This window comes from Zea mays, unplaced genomic scaffold, assembly GCF_902167145.1.
Source record: "Zea mays cultivar B73 unplaced genomic scaffold, Zm-B73-REFERENCE-NAM-5.0 scaffold_381, whole genome shotgun sequence".
NCBI classification, from domain to species: Eukaryota; Viridiplantae; Streptophyta; class Magnoliopsida; order Poales; family Poaceae; genus Zea; species Zea mays.
In genome coordinates, this window is record NW_023367016.1 from 41,855 (window position 1) to 44,949 (window position 3,095).

The following is a 3,095-nucleotide window of genomic DNA, read 5'->3' on the forward strand; positions in this document are numbered from 1 at the left end:
TTAGTTCATATAGCATGATTTGGGTCAAGTGAAGCTTGTGGCTTGTTATTCTTGGTGGGCATGTTTAACACTTATAATGGCCTACTCTATTCTCTATAGTAGTAGGACCATAAGAGGGCTGAGGCATCCATAGTTTCATGGGCGTTGAGAGAGTAGCAAGCAATGCACATTCGATTGTAGTTGAGCATGATTTGGCTCTCAAGTGAAGCTTGTGTCTTTTACTCTTTGTGCTTTGCAATACCAATCTAGTCTCGTAATTGTATGAGTTCTAGGTGATTGTGGGAGTCTTATTGTCGGGGACCATAATTAGGGGTACCCTCAATGCTCCTAATTCTCAGCTGGTAACCCCCATCAGCATAAAGCTGCAAAGGCCTGATGGGTGCGATTAAGTCAGGGATCAGTCCATACGAGGGACTCGATCACGCCTCGCCCGAGCCTGGCCTCGGACAAGGGCAGCCGACCCCGGAGGATCTCCGTCTCGCCCGAGGCCCCCCTCCAGCGGCGAACGTGTTCCCGGCTTGCCCGAGGCCCTGTCTTCACCAAGAAGCAACCCTGACCAAATCGCCGCACCGACCGACCAAGTCGCAGGACCATTTAATGCAAAGGTGGTCTGACACCTTTATCCTGACGCGCGCCCCCAGAGCCGAAGTGACCGCTGTCACTTCGCCGCTCCCCTGACCGGCCTGGCAGAAAGACAACGTCGTCTGCGCCGCTCCGACTGCGGTGCCACTTGATAGAGTGAGGCTGACAGGCAGTCAGGCCCGGCCGCAGGCACCATAGGAAACTCCGCTCCGCCCGACCTAGGGCTCGGACTCGGGCTAAGCCCCGGAAGATGGCGAACTCCGCTCCGCCCGACCCAGGGCTCGGACTCGGGCTAAGCCCCGGAAGACGGCGAACTCCGCTCCGCCCGACCTAGGGCTCGGACTCGGGCTCGGCCCCAGAAGACGATGAACTCCGCTTCGCCCGACCCCAGGGCTCGGACTCCGCCCCAGCATCAGCCGGCGATCTCCGCTCCGCCCGACCCAGGGCTCGGACTCGGGCTAAGCCCTGGAAGACAGTGAACTCCGCTCCGCCCGACCCAGGGCTCGGACTCGGGCTCGGCCCCAGGAGACGACGAACTCCGCTTCGCCCGACCCCAGGGCTCGGACTCCGCCCGGCATCAGCCGGCGATCTCCGCCTCGCCCGAACCAGGGGCTCGGACTCGACCTCGGCCACGGAAGACAGACTCGACCTCGGCTTCGGAGGAGCTTCCACGTCGCCCAACCTAGGGCGCAGACCAGCCACGACAACAGGAGGCACCATCATCACCCTACCCCGAACTGACTCGGGCCACGGGGAACAAGACCGGCGTCCCATCTGGCTCGCTCCGCCAGATAGGCAATGATGGCGCCCCGCATACTCTGTGACGACGGCGGCTCTCAGCCCCCTTACGGAAGCAAGAGGACGTCAGCAAGGACTCAACAGCTCCGATAGCTGTCCCTTTGCCAGGCTCCATCGCTCCTCCGACGGCCACGACATCACACCAGCAGGGTGCCAAAATCTCTCCGGCTGCCACGGCGGCATGTACTTAGGGCACTAGCTCTCCTCCGCTAGACACGTAGCACTCTGCTACACCCCCCATTGTACACCTGGATCCTCTCCTTACGCCTATAAAAGGAAGGACCAGGGCCCTCTTAGAGAGGGTTGGCCGCGCGGGGACGAGGACGAGACACGCGCTCGCTTGAAGCCGCTCGCTCCCTCTCCCGCGTGGACGCTTGTAACCCCCTACTGCAAGCGCACCCGACCTGGGCGCGGGACGAACACGAAGGCCGCGGGATTCCCACCTCTCTCACGCCGGTCTCCGGCCGCCTCGCTTTCCCCCCTTCGCGCTCGGCCTCGCGCTCGACCCATCTGGGCTGGGGCACGCGGCGACATTCACTCGTCGGCCTAGGGACCCCCCGGTCTCGAAACGCCGACAGTTGGCGCGCCTGGTAGGGGCCTGCTGCGTGTTGACGAACAGCTTCCCGTCAAGCTCCAGATGGGCAGTCTCCAGCAACCTCTCCAACCCGAGACGGTGCTCCGTTTCGGGAGCCTTGAGTTCATGTCCCTCGACGGCAGCTACGACATGATACTCCTTCCACCGCCGTGCGATAACGACAATGGCGGCCGACAGCCCGCCCGCCGGCGGCGGAATCGACGATGTCTTCCCCGCGTGGTGGAAGAACAACATTCGAGCTCACCCCGTCCTCTCCCCCGCCGACGGAGGAGGAGGCGGGGCAACCAAGGCCAAGCAGGAGGCGGCGCCTCATCGGCTGTCGAGCGAGTCGACGACACCAGCACCCCAACGGGGGCGCACCGGGCATCGACCCCGCGCTTGAGACGAATACGAGCGCCGTCTCCCCGCAACGTGCCGATTCCGGGCAAACGGACGACGCCAGCGCGCTCGCGAAAGGCTTGCTGGACGTCACCCTTGTACCTGAGACGACGGCGCAGTCAGTCCCCGACGTGACCTCATCGCCGCCCGTCGACCAAAAGGTACCGACCGATTCCCATCCCACGTCTTTCGGATTCAGCCTCGACCCGCCTAGCGGCTTCGCTTTGGCGGGTGCTCACGTAGAGGCGAGTCCAAACCCTCTGAGGTTTCGTATGCGGTCACCTTGGGACCGGCTGACGGACGTCTTGACCTATGGGCCCTCTAGGTCCGAGGAAGACGACGAGCCCAACATCTGTTGGGATTTCTCTGGACTTGGCAACCCCAGTGCCATGCGGGACTTCATGACCGCATGCGACTACTGCCTTTCCGACTATTCCAACGGTAGCCGTAGCCTCGGCGATGAGGACTGCAGCCCAAGTCACGAATGCTTCCACGTCGATCTGGGGGGTCCCTCCGAAGGCAACCATCTCGGCATGCCGGAGGACGGTGATCTCCCTAGGCCGGTGCCTCGCGTTGACATCCCACGGGAGCTAGTTGTGGTCCCCGTTCAGGAGGGGGGCCATGACCCACAGCTCGAGCAAATCCGCGGGGTACAGGCCAGGCTCGACGAGGGAGCAGGAGCGCTTGAGCTGATCCGTCGGGACGTCGGGCAGGCATGGGCGGGCCAACCTCCGGCCGGAGA